Source organism: Ochotona princeps, chromosome 16 (assembly GCF_030435755.1).
Source record: "Ochotona princeps isolate mOchPri1 chromosome 16, mOchPri1.hap1, whole genome shotgun sequence".
Taxonomy (NCBI): domain Eukaryota; kingdom Metazoa; phylum Chordata; class Mammalia; order Lagomorpha; family Ochotonidae; genus Ochotona; species Ochotona princeps.
The window spans coordinates 26,994,207-27,011,196 of NC_080847.1; positions in this window are offsets into that span (position 1 = coordinate 26,994,207).

The window sequence follows — 16,990 nt, forward strand, 5'->3', positions numbered from 1 at the left end:
CACAGCCCCTCTGGGGACAGAGCCCCTATAACAGAGAAAGCATGAAAGTCTCTCTGACTCGCCCTCTCTCCCTCTTCCTCTCTTTATGTATATATGCATGTATCTATCTATCTATCTCTCACTTGCATCTCAGATTCTAGAATCCCTACAACCTCCTAAGATCCAGGACCGATGAGAGAGCCTTTTCTTTAAAACTATGGGGTCTAGAGCTATTCCCCTTCTGGGTATCTGTCTGGCTCTCCATCTGAAGGAAATGAAATTATTATGTCAAAGAGACATCTTATTCACTCCCATATTCATTTCAGAAAATGTAGCTGGGGGAGATGGAGAGGAGGGCTGGCACTGTCATCCCTATGGGTGTCAGTTCATATCTGGGCTGCTCCACTTCCCATGCAGCTCCCTGCTTGTGGCCTGGGAAAGCTGTAGAAGATGACCCAGAGCCTTGGGACCGTGCACCCACATGAGAGACCTGAAAGAGGCTCCTGGCTCCTGGCTTCAAATCAACTCAGCTCTGACCATTGAGGTCATCCGGGGACTGAAGCAGCAGATGGAAGATCTGTCTCTCCTTCTTTCTATAAATCCGTCTTTCAAATAAATAAAGCTCAAAGAAAGACAAAGGCCACCTGTGCTGTCACATGTGGATGTTTTATTTAAAAAGTCCATCTAAGCTAAGATTATTAGGGCCTGGGAAGGGTGGGACAAGCAGAAGGATGTTAAATGGCAGGTTCCAACATATAGTCAGATAGGAGTTAAGTTCTAGTGTTCACAATCCACTGGGGCACCTGTGATTTGCAATACTGCATTCTACACTGTTGTGAGGATATGGGAGCAGGAGCTGCTGGGCTCCAAACACTTCAAAAAGCTGAAGAAATGCAAATGCTGATGTCCTCATTTGATTTATTCATGCTGCACACGTGTGTTGAGATATCACACTATACCTCCCACAGTATTACACAGGTTAATTTAAAATTGCCTTTAAAAAAAAATAGAGATCTCTTTTTGTATTAGAAAAAGTAATTTCCATGAAGAATCCGGCCAGGGGATGAAGAGAGGGCACCAGAAGGAAGGCCCTGGGAAGGCCTGGTGGTGGCATCTGGTTATAGCTACACAGCTGGTCTGATAGCATTTGGCAACTCGGGCCCCTGTCTCGTTTCTAGTCATTTTTTCACCTGCTGCATTTGCATAGACATATGATATCCGTTATCCTAATTATATCTATTTTCCCAGGTACAGACAGACATACCCCCGAGTTGGGGTGCCCATTAGCAGATCACACAGGCCTCCGCAGCTGTGTTTTGATCAGCAGAAAAGGTTCTTTGGCATCGAAGAACTGAAATCACCTTTTAGGATATGACAAGCGCAGCCAAGCGTCTCACAAATGAAAATCAGAGGTTTCTCTAAGGAAGGCGTGAGAACGACCACAAAGAATTAAATGGAGAATAACCTTTAATGGTTTCAACTGTGAAAGCTCAGCCACGCTGAAGACCTGCCGTCCATCAGACAGCACAGCCTCCCAGGCAGAAATTCACCCCCTTGTGCACTTCTTCCTGCAAAGAGGCCCTGGCCACAAGGCTCCTGGGGAGCCCAGCCCACCATTTTTGTTTTCAAGCTGGGCTCCAGTATGGAGGATGCCAAGGTACAGAGGACTAGGATGGTTGAGGGAGGGAGCATAAGGCATGAGGGATCCTGACTCCCTCCCACCTGCCTCAAATGACTTGCAAACAATATGCAAGGACTTATGCAAATCACCATTAGGCCCTCTTTTTCTCTCTGGGACTCAAGGACTCCTGTGAGAAGGATTGCAGTTGTCTTCACTGATGCAGGAACCATCATGGATTTGCATGCTTGAGCTCTTAGCACTCTCTGTGTTACAGATGTGACCTATGAATGAACACCCTAGGTTTCAAGTTTGTGAATCCTATGTTAACACAGGGTCTTTTCCTAGCTGTTATCCTAGATAACTCTGTAGGGGATCCTGTGCAGGTGTGATGATTCCTACTATACTTGACCCAAAGTCCCTTGGTTACTTACCCAACATCAAACAGCCAGACTGAAGTTGAATTCTCCCTTGAATCCAGGGACTCCCTCAACTTCAAACCTGGTGCTGGTTACACTTTCTTGATTAAAATATTACCTGTGGGGAAGGGTAGGAGGCTGGGAAGGCTAGGAACAACCAGGAAAGGAAATTCTCAGTTTATCCGTCTCCTTCCACAACAGTGGCAGGCCTTCCCACAGGGGAAGGAAAGACCATGGGAGAAGGAGTACTAGGGCTTTGTGGACTGAAAACCCAAAAGTCCTTATTCATCCTTTCTTTCTTTCAACAAGTATTTGTTGAAGACCTACTCTGCGTTAAGTGCTGTTTTCCACCACTAACATTCAACTGGAAGCCATTTGCAATTGTGCTCAGGGGAAACAGACTGGCTGAGAGTGGTCCCTCTGAGCCCGGACTCCTGGGGGAGCAGGAGCCAATGCTGCAGCAGAATTCTCCAGGCAAGGAGCACCAGAGACAAAGGGTTAGGCTGTAAGTTGGACAGAAAGGCTGTGATTTGAAGAACAAAAAAGGGTGGGCCTGGCTGAAGCTGGCTGGAAGGTTCAAACGGGAGATGAAGGAGTATCCTCAGAGAAACCTCAGGAGGCAGAGATAAAAGCAAAGATTTCCAGTCTCCTTTGGAAACCCCAGACAGAACCAAGTCCACAGAGTCACAAGGGACAGTCCCTTCCCTCTCACCAGCCATTCCCCACTCCATAGTACCATAAGGATAGGAGGGAATCTAAGGAACCACCTTCCCCATTTCCTCGACATGATCATTGAAAGTCACCCTGCAAATCCATGTGACTCCTGGCTCAGGGGTTGACACTCACATGGAGTCACATGGAGCCAACCAGAAGCCTTTCAGAAAGTCTTGAAATTAAAGCTGAAAAGAAGGGCACCCAGGGTCCCTGAGTGAGACATGTTTCAGGAAATCCCTTTTCCACCCACGGCAATTGTCAAAAGTGAACGTTGGTGTGCAAGGAGGCAGAATGGAACAGGTGCTCAGGCAAAGAGACAGGAGGGGTCAGATGCCATTGGGTCCCAGGATCCTCTGCATCTGTTCTGAGACACACCAGGCTCTTCTTATCCGCCCCCCCCCCCCCCCCCCCGCCGCCGCTTCTTAAGCCTGGTGAGTATGAGTTTCGGTTGCTTGCAACTCATGGCATTCTGATGGGGCAGAACTGCTCTGGAAAGTTCCTAGACTTTAAAATGCTGTGTCCTTGGCACAATTGCTTCTCAGCCCTCCTCGCCCCACTCCCAATGCCAAGCCATGGATGGTGTCATAACTCTACTGGATAGGAACCAAGTCACGAGCTGTGTTTAAAAACAACACTGAAAAGTAAACCGAGCTTCTAATGGTAATGGAAAGTGGTTAGCCAAGTTCCAGGGCAGCATGACTGTAATGGATGTGTTTTGGCCATAGATGGGTGAGATGCTGAAATCCGTACTGGCCTGAACAATGAACAAATAATGTGTCTTCCCGCTGTTTATACTCCTGCTGTGACGTCAAGCAGGTATTAACCAGAGAGAACATGAAACTTGATTACAGGGCTCATCGTGGTGAATGTATTGATTGGCTTGGCTCCTTATTCTAAGTAAAGGATGAGTCAAATTCATACATATTTATGGACATGTAAGCACATTAACTAATCCTCGCAAAACCATTCTCCCAGCTTAGTGATTAAGACCCTAGGCCCTGGAGTAGGAGAATTTTAAGGGTAAATTCTGCCAGCTGGTACCTGCAGCAAATTGGACACCAACGCAACCCTTCTGAGCACCAGTTTATTAATCCTCACAATCATAGCATCAATGTTACTGTCATAGTTGTCAACTTGAACTAGCTACATTCAAAACTCCCTTTGGAGATTTCCCAATGGTGCACAGAGTTATTGAAATGTAGAGTTCACCTAGCACTGTTGACACTTTAAAAATAGTATCTTGGGGGCCCAGCACAGTAGCCTGGTGACTAAAGTCCTCACCTTGCACGTGCTGGGATCCCATGGTTGCCAGTTCTAATCCTGGCTGCTCCACTTCCTTCCAGATCCCTGCTTGAAGCCTGGGAAAGCAGTCAAGGATGGTCCAAAGACTTGGGACCCTGCACCGGCGTAGGAGACCTGGCAAAAGCTCCTGGCTCCTGGCTTCAAATCAGCTCAGCTTCGGCCATCGTGGCCGCTTAGGGAGTGAACCAGTGATGGAAGATCTTTCCTCTCTGTCTCTCCTCTCTGTATATATGCCTTTTCAATGAAAAATAAATAAATATTTTTTTAAAAAGTACTATCCCGGGACCAGCATTGTTACAAAAAGGGTTAAGTCACCGCCATTGCATACAAGCACCAGTTAGAGTCCTGGCTGCTCCACTTCTGATCCAGCTCCCTGTTAATGCGCCATTGGGTTCCTGCCACCACCTAGAGGACCTTGGTGGAGTTCCAGGCTCCTGGCTTTGGTTTGGCCGTACTACAGTTGTTGTAGCTTTTGGGGGTTGAACCACTAGATAGAAGATCCTTGTCTGTCTCTCCTTCTCTGTGTGTGTAATTCTGCCTTTCAAAGAAATAAAACAAATCTTAACAATAAATATTTCTGGCCCTGCCCCACACAAATGGCAGGTCTGGATCTAAACTCCATAATTCCTGATTGAGTGATGATATGGAGATGATTGTAAGATACACTGATTAGGGTTCAAGGATGGGGGGCAAGACCAGCTTGGAATACAAACAAGACCCCTTCTGGCTCTCTGAAGCTCACAAAAACTTTACTCTTCCACTCTGAAAACTCCCAACATGCTTTCCACCAACTCCCTCCTTTACCCAGCAGGTCAGCTCCTAGAAAGGTAGCCAAGAATGCTGGCAGAGAAAAGGGCCTTCTTTGCAAGCTGTTGTGAAATGAAACTGAAATTACACTGTAAAGTGCTAGCACATAGTCAGCCCCGGTATGTCAGCTTTTGATGTTATACAAATTCAGATGACTCCTGTGACAAGATGATACAAGTCCGACCAAAAAGAGTACTCAGAATCCTAGCTGTCACACGGGCAACTCTGCCCTCTGTGCTTAGACTTGGGCTGCGTGCGGTCTCACACCTGTCATATTCACCATGAACTGGTGACCTTGGGCATACACAATGGCAGAAGCACATCTTACCCATAAGCCAAATAAAAATGGTCAAGAAAAAGTGTAGCAACAAAAGCTCCTTGGTTTGCTAGTCCTAAAATTTCACAATCCCAGGACTCACAGCTAACAGAAAATACACACACAAACACATGGAATAGGAAATGGGCAGTTGTTTGGTTTGGGACACATGCATCTTGTAGTGGACTGTCCAGCTCTGAGTCCCGGCTCTACTTCCGATCCGCTTACTGCTCATGCAGACCCTGGAAGGCAGCAAGTGATGCTCCAGCACTTGAATGCTCCACCAACATGGAGATCCTGATTGGCTTCCAGTCCCTCTATGTCAGCTTGGACTATTGTGGGCATCTGGGTAGTGATCCAATGAACGGAAAATCAGTCACTACTCATCTTACCATTTCTTACACACTCTCTCTCTTTTACTTTTTTCTAAAGATATTTATAGAGAAAAGGAAAGAGAGAGAGAAAGAGCTCTGTCCACTGGTTCACTCCCCAAGTGGCCGTAACAGCCGGAGCTGAGCTGATCCAAAGCCAGGAGCCTCTTCCAGGTCTCCCACGTGGTGCAGGGTCCCAAGGCTTTGGGCTGTCCTCTATGGCTTTCCCAGGCCATAAGCAGGGAGCTGGATGGGAAGTGAGGCGGCCAGGATTAGAACTGGCACCCAGAAAGAATTCTGGTGCATGCAAGGAGAGGACTTTGGCCTCTAGGCTACCATGCCGGACCTTCTCTCTCTCCCTGTTATGTAATAAATAGGTAAAAAAAAAAAATTAAAAGACGTTAAGACAGCAAAGCAAGCAACCTTCCAAGGACAGGCTCCAAAACTGCTCTGCTGGACTTCTTGCCCACCGTGCATGTCTGGATGTGGAGAAACACACTTGTTGCCAGACAAGCGTGTGAGTCGGGTGCTGAGTGAGGCAATGACTTTGTAATTTGGCACATCGCAGACACCAGACAATGATTGTCATCAGTATTATCATCATCAACAGCATCCCTTTCTCCTTAACATGCATTGACCTGCTATTACACCTCGGGGCAGTATAAGCATTTGCACACATTAATTCATTTACTGTTTATAAGAACTCTCCAAGGCCAAGTACTATTATTTTCATCAAGAAATGGAAGTTCAGAGAACTTGAGCCTGCTGCTCAAGGCCATATGGCTGGGGGTGAGAAAGCCATAATATCCTGCACCCCCAGCTTAGGCCAAGCCCTTTAAGCCTCAGCTGTAGCCCAGTTCCATACTCCATACACACCCTCCCTGCCTAGCACACAGTCACACATTCTGACTCTCATGTCACCCTGCTCTATCTTTTCAGTGGACTTGTCTCTACAATTAAAGTGTTTCAGTGTTTTTATTTGGAAGATGAGTTTTATGCCCTGGCTGTGGCTGGTGGCAAATCTTGTCTCCTCTGCATTAGCAACTCTAATGGGTGTGCCATAAAAATGTCCCCTCAATGTAATCTTGGCCATTTAATCTCCCATGCAAGCCTGAAGTTAGGGCACACAGCCCTTTCTGTGAGTTCAGTGTGCAAGCTGAACATATAACCCTCATACACCAGTGTTAGGGCTGATTAATCGGATGATGGGGCATCGGGCCCCAGATGCACTGCTTTCAGTCCCACTTGATAACAGGGGCCCAATGGGAACCGAATATAGCCATGACTCACAGGCACGGGTGGGGGGTGGCAACCAGAGAGAGTGCCACATCACCCCAGAGAGCAAGCCACTGGGCAGCCCAGACTTTTCTACTCTGCTCTTGCTCCCAGGGGACAGGAGCACTCCCTCCCAGGAGAGGCCAGGACTGAGATATCAAGGGCATGGCCATGGCTGAGGCCACACACCAACCATACCTGGCACTGGCCAGCAAGCCTAGAGGAGGCCAAATGCAATTTGCCTCACTGCAGACCTTCTCTGACCAAACACCCCAACATGTGTTCACAGCCACAGGACCTCTGCTAAAAAGCAGCATGCTGCCCACCTGCCAGCAGCCCTCCCACGTCCCCATTGACAGCTCCTTGTGTTGTGCCCCAGCTTCGTTGGCCAGGCTCCTTGACACCAGCCAGGCCACCTCCAAGGATCCTTCTGGTCCATCCCAGGGCGCTGTGTGCAATGTGAAGGCCTCTGGAGTTTGCAACGGCTCCTGGATCTCAGGAAGAGCTGCAGGTGCTACTGAGATTCATTGCTAATGAATTTCCTTGAGGAAGAACACATCCCATCAGTTTCTTCCCCAACCACCAAGGCAAAGGCATTATTCTATCCAACTAGTTGCTTTAGATGTTGAATATTGTTATCCCTTCTTGTAAGTTTGAAAAAATATGTCTGGTGTGCACGTTGCAACCAAGGTGGGTCTCCATATCCTGCCTCCTGGTCCTACACCAGCATCCCTAGCTGCTCTCAGACAAGAGCAGGGTGCAGTAACCAAGCAGCTGAGCTCTAGCTCTGAAAGAGAAGGCACATTAGGCTTTTCCCAGGGTTCTGTTCTCCCTCCTCCCAGCACAGAGTGAAGGATGATATGAAACAACTTCACTCCACAGCGTTCTTACTGTAAAATGCTATGGGGCGGGGTGACAAGGTAGCCCTCACTAACCTTCAATTTGAACTTACCACCAGGTAAGTTCTTGCCATTAAAAAATTAGGCTACTCAGCCATTAAAAACGATGAAATTCTGCCATTTGCAATAAAATGGTCCCAACTAGAGACCATTATGCTCAGCAAAATAAACCAATCCCAAAAGAACAAAAATCACATGTTCTCTCTGATATAAGGCAACTTTCATGCAAAATACAAGATCAATATACGTAAACATGTATGTACAAATATTCATCGAAAGGAACTATGTAATAGAGACGACCATACCAACAAGTGAAGATACATTGTAGTATGCATGTCTACTAACAAATAAAAGATGGACTCTCAATGAAGCTGTTAAACATATGCTAACAATAGAATGCTGGACTTTCTACCATTGTCTGTAACTACAATGTCATGACACACTTGAATAGCAGAATGATAGACTTGTGACAACTGTTGTTGGAAGACTATACTATTGTAATAATATAGAGGAAAACAGTGGTGGGCAGGGGAAAAGGGAGATGGAAGAGGAAATCCATGAGTCTCCAGAACTGTATCATAAAAAAATTTTTTTAATAGGCTTGGGGGTTTGGAGCTGCCGTCTGGAACAGCAGTGTCCCATACGGGTATCAGGTGGAATACCCAGATGCTCCACTTCCAATTCAGCTCCCTGCTAATGTGCCTTGCAAGGCAACGAAGGATGGTCCAAGTGCTGGCCCCTGCATCCATGCAAGAAACCCAGAGAAAGCTCCTGGCTCCTGGCTCCAGGCTCCTGGCTCCTGGCTTCAGCCTGGCCCAGCCCCAGTCATTGTGGCCATTTGAAGAGGTAGCCAATAGATGGAAGATCTTTTTGCCTTTCAAAGAAAATGAGGCTTAGGACATATGCATCCCATATCACAGTCCCTAATTCCCATTCTCACTACTTCTGCTTCCAGTTCAGCTTCCTAGGAGATAGCAGGTATTTGGGTCCCTACCATGAGTATGAGAGACCCAGATTGAGTTCCAGGATTTTAGTTTCATCTTGGTGCAATGCTGGGAAATGTCCAGAGGTTGGAAGATCTCTCTCCTTCAAGCTCAATTAAAATGAAAACAAAAAAATATCTAAAATTCAGAAAAATTACATTATGAAATGTCCTTACTCCCAAGTCAGCTTAGGAAATCTGCAGACTATTCCAACATGGAACTGGAGTACACATTCTCCCTAGAACAACTGGTCTAGGCCAGAGCTTCCCACCCTCAGCATCGTTCACCTGTGGGGTATCACCACTCCCTGTGGTGAAGGGGGAACCGCGCAGTGCCGAATGCTCAGAGGCATCCTGGGTCCCACCCCACTATGCAGCCATAGCATCCGCTAGTCATGATATTGCCAAAAGGTTCCCAGTGGGGAAAAAATACATTGTTTTATGCAACTAGACATGATAATAAGCATGGTATGTCCAGGAGTCAGCGGGAAACATTGCAGGGTCTGTGCAATTCATACCTCGGTGGGTTACCAGCAGAACCAAATGAGACGGGAGTAGGCTTCACGTGTCATCATCATTGTCACCACCACCGGCATCTCAGCAGCTACCTTTGCTTGGTGTCTGTCTGTCCCAAGTCAAGCATGTGTCGGGCATTCAACACACACTGTCTCTAACCAGCGTTCGTGGTTATTCAGGCTACTGCCATGCACTGCTGACTCAGATCAACTGCTCGCCAGACTCATCCCATTCACCAAATATGGGCAAACCTGAGATATCATGGCCAGGCTCTCCTCATTGCTGGATGAGAGAAAAAGAGACTGTGTCTCTTGTTCTTGGCCAGGCATACTGTCAATCTAGAGATGATTCTTGATCTCCAATGAATTGGAGACCTGGCTCTGGCTCTTACTGGAAGAACATTAGCAGAAGTGATCACCTTGCATGAGGTACGCGTTTCCTGGACAGTTGCCTAACCCCCTCACAACCCAGAGTGATTCATGATGGAAGCCATAGCAGCACCCTGTTAGGAATTCAGAATCTCAACCCTTGACCTTCCAGTTCAGAACTAGCAAGGTCCTTAGGGTTTGTTTGTTTGTTTGTTTGCAGGACGCACTGAAGCCTGGGATGCGGTACAAGGCTGCTGTCATGGACCAGCATTTTACTATGTCTGGAAGGCTTGCAATCTCTCTCTCGCTTGCTCCAGATTTATTCATTCCACAAATATTTATTGAATACTGACTGTGGAACAAACAGTCTAGTGACCCCTCATCACCCCCAAGCAGGAAGCTACACCCTTGAAGGCACTTGGATGACACAGGAGGAAATGCAGCTTTACCAGGTGAAGAAAATTGGGCAGAACCCGGATATAAACAGAGTCAGACATCTTTCCCCCACCCCTGGCTGTTTCTGCTATACCCTTATGGCTCTCTGGTTTCCAACCACAGGCAAAGAGCAAAAAGGAAACACAGGTTTCCACTTATCTTAACCACAACAACATTTCCAAACACAGGGGTTGGAGACTGGAAGCACAGAGCGACGCTCAGACAGACAGCGCACCTCAGTCAGGAACTCAATCAGAATCAGAAGTTCAAAGACAGTATGATCCACCGGGATAGGGTTCACTTTGCTATAAACTCTCCATCAATTTCATCACTTCCAAATCAAAGGCATTTAAACAGCACCACAAAAGACACAAAGCAACACAGCTCCAGAGAGTTTAACACATCTGCATCCTCACACTGTGTCTTTCCAATATCTGACATCAAAAGGAAGATCCAGGGGCAGGCAATCGGCCTAGCAAGTGAATGTCTTCAAAGAACATTGGAGTAGCTGGAATCAAGTCCCCAGCTCTGGTTCCTGGCTTCAGCCTCCTGGCAGATCAGACACGATGAGGCAACAGTGATAACCCCAGTTGTTGGGACCCTGCCACCCACTCAGGAGAACTGGATCGTGCTCCGGGCACTAGCCTTTAACCTATCCAGTCCCAGCTCTCGCAGGCATTTGAGTAGCGAATCAGTGGGTGGGAGTGTGTTCTCTTGCTTGCTCTCTCCTTCTCTATGCTCTGACTTTCACATAAGCAAATAAACGAACAGTATCTCTTGCTGAAGCTAAGAACCCTGATAGAAACCACCCCGCATTTAGTTCCTAGTTTTAGCTTGTGGATAGCAGTGAGTATATATAGGAAACTCCTCACCCCTGCCCTATCTCCACTCTGCTTCTCATAACGAAGTTCCTAGGGCATGGGTTACGGTGCAGTGGGTTGGCACACCTGCATCCTGTATTGGAATGGGCCTAGGTTCAAGTCCCACACCTTCTGCGAATCAGATGCCCTGCTAATTCCCCTGGGAGGCAGCAGATGACAGCCCATGTGCTCGTGTTCCTGCCACTCACGGGGGAAACCTGGAAGAAAGTTCCAGATCCTAGCTTTCGCCCAGCCCAGGCCTGGCTGCCGGCACTTGGAGAACCAGCACATGGATGACTGCCTATCTATGTCACTGCTTCAAATAATAAATAACTTTCTTTTTAAAGGCACAAAGTTCCTAGAATATGTTCATCAGAGCGACTACAGCGTAACAAGGGTATTCGTGGAAATGCTGCCTCCCAGGGTACACATTAGCAGGAAGTTAGAAAACCAGCAGAGCCAGGACTAAAACGAGGTGCTCTAACATGACAGGAGGGTGTTCCAAGAGGTTATATAACCTTCAATGCCACAATGCCCTCTCAATGAGCACTGTATTTTATTACAATCCCACCATACAGTCGGTCCATGACAGATGGCCTTTCAGCAGTGATGGTCTCCGGCTAACCCTGATGATCCTTCCAGTCCAGTCCAGCAGGCCTATGTGGGGTGGGGCTGATGTGTCATGACGGTCCAGCACCAAAGCCTAAGCCCCCTTTGGAGGTGCCAGCCACAAGGGGCATGGGCATCTTCACAGACGTAGGGCCTCCAATTCTCAGACTGGATTCTACCTGACACCCAAAGCCCTTTCTTGTTCTAACCAGAAAAATGGATTCACAACTCAAAAACCTAAGAAAACCTGATGCTCTCCTCCAAGGTCAATGCAGATCGTCGAGTGCCAACTCAGGGCCACCTCTGCTCTAGCCACTCCTCCTCCTCACACCAGATGTGATGGGGCCTCAGTGAACTATAATGTTTAAGGGCTTCTTTAAAATCTGTGTGTATAACATCCACTTGCAATATGCTTTTTTTTTAAAAAAAGAATTATTTATTTTTATCGCAAAGTCAGAAATACAGAGAGGAGGAGAGACAGAGAGGAAGTTGTTCTGTGCGATGATTCACTCCCCAAGTGACTGCAACGGCCGGTGCTGTGCTGATCCAAAGCCAGGAGCCAGGAACCTCCTCCAGATCTTCCACGCGGGTGCAGGGTCCCAAGGCTTTGGGCCGTCCTCGACTGCCTTCCCAGGCCACAAGCAGGGAGCTGGATGGGAAGTGGAGCTGCCGAGGTTAAAACCGGTGCCCATATGGAATCCTGGCGTGTTCAAGGCAAGGACTTCAGCTGCTAGGCCACCGCACTGGGCCCGCAATATGCTTTTAAATTAGTAGCCCAACATTTTTATTTTATATAGATGTAACTGAAGGTCAGTGGGCAGCACAATTAGTATACACTTTGACCAGTTCAAGAAAAAAAACACAAAACCATGAAACTATCGTGACAATCAAGTCAACAAACATTCCTATTCCCTCCAGAAGTTTCCTGTGACTCTTACCAATCTGCCCCTCCTACCTTCCCTGTCTGCCTACAGGCAACCACTAAACCACTAATTTGCTTTCTGTCAGTACAGATTAGTCTGTTTTCTAGACTGTTCCATAAATGGAATTATACTGGTATTCATTCTTTTGGTTCTGGTTTCTCGTCCTTGGCAAAATACCCTTGAGATTCATCCAAATCATTGCAAATAGTAATTCATTCCTTTTTTCCTGTTGAGTAATATTTCATTTACATATATTCCATAATGTTTTCTTTTTTGTGCAACCATAAAAATTTTTTGAAGAGAAAATTGAACTTCTCAAATCCTCCTGGAATTACAACAAGGAGAAAAGAGGAAGGAAGGGAGGAAGGAAGGAAGAGAGGAAGGAAGGAAAGAAGGAGAAAAACAAAAGAAAAGAAAGAAAACCTCTGTAAGTTCACTTCCACCTAGGACTCCGTACCTGCTCTTCACTTGGCCTGGAAATCTCCCCACATCTTGTGGTACTTTCTCTTCATTCACAACCCAGCTCTGAGGTCTGCTCCCTCTAAAGCCTTCCCAGAATAACTTCCCATCACTTTCACTGCCAAACCTGGAGCACCGTTTCTTTTTCCTCAAGGATTTATCATCCTCTGAACTTAATAACACTTGATTAACACCTGTCCTCTTAGAACGCAGGCTTTGAAAGAGCAGGCCTCTGGTCTGTCTTGCCTACCAACATATCCTTCATGTCTGTCTCACTGACCAGCACACAGTAGGTGCTTAACACACACCGTTTAAACAGTCGTCAAAGTGAGTGAACCAGTGGCTGAGATGGAGCTGTATTTTTGAAAGTTACAAGTCTTTGGCTTTGGAAAAAAGTCTCACAACTCTCTAATATGACATAGACTTTCAAAAGTCTTCACTCACGGACCCTGCAGGCTACCTCGGGGGAAGGACATGGAGGCTTGGGCCAGACAGAGCTGCCGTGACCTGGAAACCCATTTGCTGCAATGGTGAGAAAGCTGGCCTCTGCTCTCCCAGGGCGCTGGCTGCTCACTGCTCCCACAAATCATCGGAAATGCTAAATCATGTTTCAGCCACTGCCTCTCCCCCTCCCCCCGCCATGGTGGCCACCAGGAATAGGAAGGACACTCACTCATAATTTACATGCTGCCAGGTTCCTGAGAGCCTCAACATAAAGCCCCCCAGGAGCCTCCCTGGGCACTATTTTTGAGTAGAAGGACATCAAGTGACAGATTCAATCGAGTCTGCTCCGCCAGCACCAGGGGGAAATGCCTCGCCCTCCGCCGGCTGCCATCTGTGAAGGTCTTAAACCACATTGGCTGTCAGCGGCTTGCCAGGGAAGCCCTTACAACACATGCGCTGTTCTGGCTTCCCTTCTACACAACGACCCCCCGGCTAGCAGCCCAGCGCGAGCAGGTCTCCTTGCCCAGACTTTCATCCCTTTTCCAGATTTGAGCCATAAAAGCTGTTTTAATCTCAAAGCATGCGGGAGGGAGTTTTACTAGGGTACTTTGCATTCTGCCTGTCAGTGAGAAATGACATTTGGGCACAACCTGGTTTTGATACTAATGAGTGGGAGGACCGGGCAACCAATCGACCGCTTCCATCCAAGCCCGACAGACATACACCTCAGAGGATGGGAGCAGGGAAGGGGAGGATTTTCTGTCCCAGCTATTAGTACAGGCTACAGAACGTTCGTTGCAATTTCCATGATGAATTTTCATAATCTGACAGTGTGAGAAGCCAAAGTGAGGCTGAGAACACTCTGTTTTAGGTTTGTCAGTAACTCAAAGAAAAAAACACCAGTCCTATTTTTTTTAAATAGGAAATTGCTTTATGTATTTATGTATCTATCTATCTACTTGAAAGGAGAAAAAGAGATCTTCCATCTGCTGGTTTATTCCCCAAATGCGCACAGGGCTGGGTCAGGCTCCACCCAGGCCTCCCATGCAAGTGGCAGGGCCGAAGCACTCGGACCATCACCTGCTGCCTCCCAGAACCAAAGGAGCCAGGACTCCAGCTGGCATTCCCATGGGGGGAATGTACAACACCTGCTGTTTCATCATTTTGCCTTCTGCACAACTCAAGAGGTCACACAATGTCTTTCAAAACATGAGACAAGTGAAACGACTAAGTGAACACAGACAGGCACCTGAGCAGCAGGCCAAAGACCTGTCCCCTCATGTTCCAGAACCTTCTAGAAGTAGGACAATGGTTTGTCCCTTTGGCTTGGGCTCTTGCCCACCACAGGAGATAGTGAAGAGTCGCTGGGATGAAGTGGTGCTCCTGCCTTTGCTAATATACTGCTCCCTTCACCCTTGACATTGATTTGAGCCATAAACATTTCTGAGAATCCACTGACTTGAGTGATTCTTTTAAAAATGATTTATTTACTTTTATTGGAAAATCCGATTTACAGAGAGAGGAGAGACAGAGAGAAAGAGCTTCCATTTGCTTGTTCACTCCCCAAGAGGCCACAATGGCCGGAGCTGAGCTGATCCAAAGCCAGGAGTTTCTTCCAGGTCTCCCCAATGAGCATAGGGTCCCAAGGTTTTGGGCCATTCTTGACTGCTTTCCCATGCCACAAGCAGGGAGCTGGATGGGAAGCAGAGCAGCCGGGATGCGAACCAGCACCCACATGAGATCCCGACATGTTGCAAGGCAAGAACTTTAGCCACTAGGCTACTGTGCCAGACCCTTGATTAATTGATTCTCATCAAGGAAGGGAATGATAATGTTTGTTCCACAACTATAGCCTGTGTTCCTAGCATATTTCTTTGAGCGTGGATGGATGAATGCACGAATGAATGGATTGAAAAGGATGTATAACCATGTAGTATCATCCAACCCTCCCAATCACCCCGTGAAGTAATCGCAATAACAGTTGTGCTAATTATATGCCAGCCACTCTTCTAAGTTCTTCATCCATATTAACACCTTTGACCACAAAGAACCGTGTGAAGTAAGGGCCATTCCTATCTCCGTTTCACCGATGAAGAACCTGGTAGAGGAAGATGGAGTCATGCTGCTAGGACAAGGCCAAGTTCATCCTTGCCGGATGCTCTCTTTAGCACTGTGCTTCTTCTCCCTGAGCCACACTGTACAAAGCAGGAGACAGCGGCGGTAGCAGATGAGACAAGGCAGAGCACTCCATGCAGGTGGACCCAGTTCAAGAGCAGACCCCACAGCCCGCGTCTGCATGAGTGGGAGAGAACTATTTGCTACAAATGTTTCCATCAGCACAGGAGATGTTGTCCCGCTTTGGGGTGCTGTGGGAACAGCAGGTGATCTGCTCAGACCCATTCTTGCAAATCAGAGGTCAAGAAGGCTCCAGAAAAGAAGGAAACAAAACAAAAACAAACCTGGAAAATGTAGGCTCCACCCCAGCTCTCCCAGAAACATTTTGTTTGGGGAAGCAGAAACTGGGCTGACATCTCCCCGTATCCATGCCTGATTGTTCATCACAGCCAGGGGCCGGGAAGGCCACCTAGTAAGCTGTGCATGGAGTTCCTGACACAAGTCACACACATGACAGTCTTTGCAGCAACTGGATTTTACGATCAAGTAAGTCACGGAGCCTGGGGGAGACAGGGAACCTGAGAATGAAGATGGGACAAAATGACTGACTATGCGTTAAGAGGAAGTAGAGGTGGGAGTTAGCCTGGAACATCACTGTGTGAGTTTGGACGGCTTGGGACTTATAACTTAAAGGTCCATACATCTGCTTTGAGAAGCTTGGAGCTGGGAAATGCTGCTTTTGTTTTCTTCCCTCTTTCCTTTCTCACCACTCCTGGAAAGGAAAGGATGAAGTCTAAACTGAAAAAATGTTACCGGAGATTGATGGATTGAAGTTCACAGTGGGGACAAGGTGGGGTTACCATTGTGACTCCCCAAAAGAAATACTCCTCTCCTACAGAGGGGAAAAAAAAGTTCTTCCCTCAAAAGGCAATAGAGAGAACCCCCTGAAAAACACTCCCCATAGAAGTCACAGCTCAGCTGGGACTTGGGGGGTTCATAAATTACCAACAACATGAGCAACAGTCAGGCCTTGCTCCCAACCTTGTCAGTGATTGCCACCAAACAGAAACCAAAAGACTTCGGGCTCCAAGAAAACTGGCGACAGAGGTGAGTGAAGCACAGGACCAAGTTTCCCTGCAGAGCACCTTTGGACAAAACCAAGATGCTGGGGTGACAAGAGCTGCCATTTAAAGGTGGGAGTTTCACTGGAAATGAGGCAGGGGATTCTTTCTTTCTAAAACAAAACTGGGTTACAAGGGACTCGCTCCAAGAGTTCACCAGGAATCCCAGAGGGGGTGGGGTTGATGTGCGCAGCTCTCATTTGGCGATATGAGAATGAGTTTCCTGGCAGACCCCTGTCACCTTCCCTCCCCCCCCCTCCAAGCACACACCCTCCCCGGCTCACACACCCATTCCTAGTAGAAGGCACACGAAATCAATCGCTGTCACTGGACTCTGAGGTACCACTCCCTCAGCTCCCCGCGGGGTGGTCTCCACATCCTACTAGCCAGGACGCAAGAATTAGCTGCACTCCGGCACGGTGATGAATTTTTTTTTTCACGCTTGGAAAACCGCAATG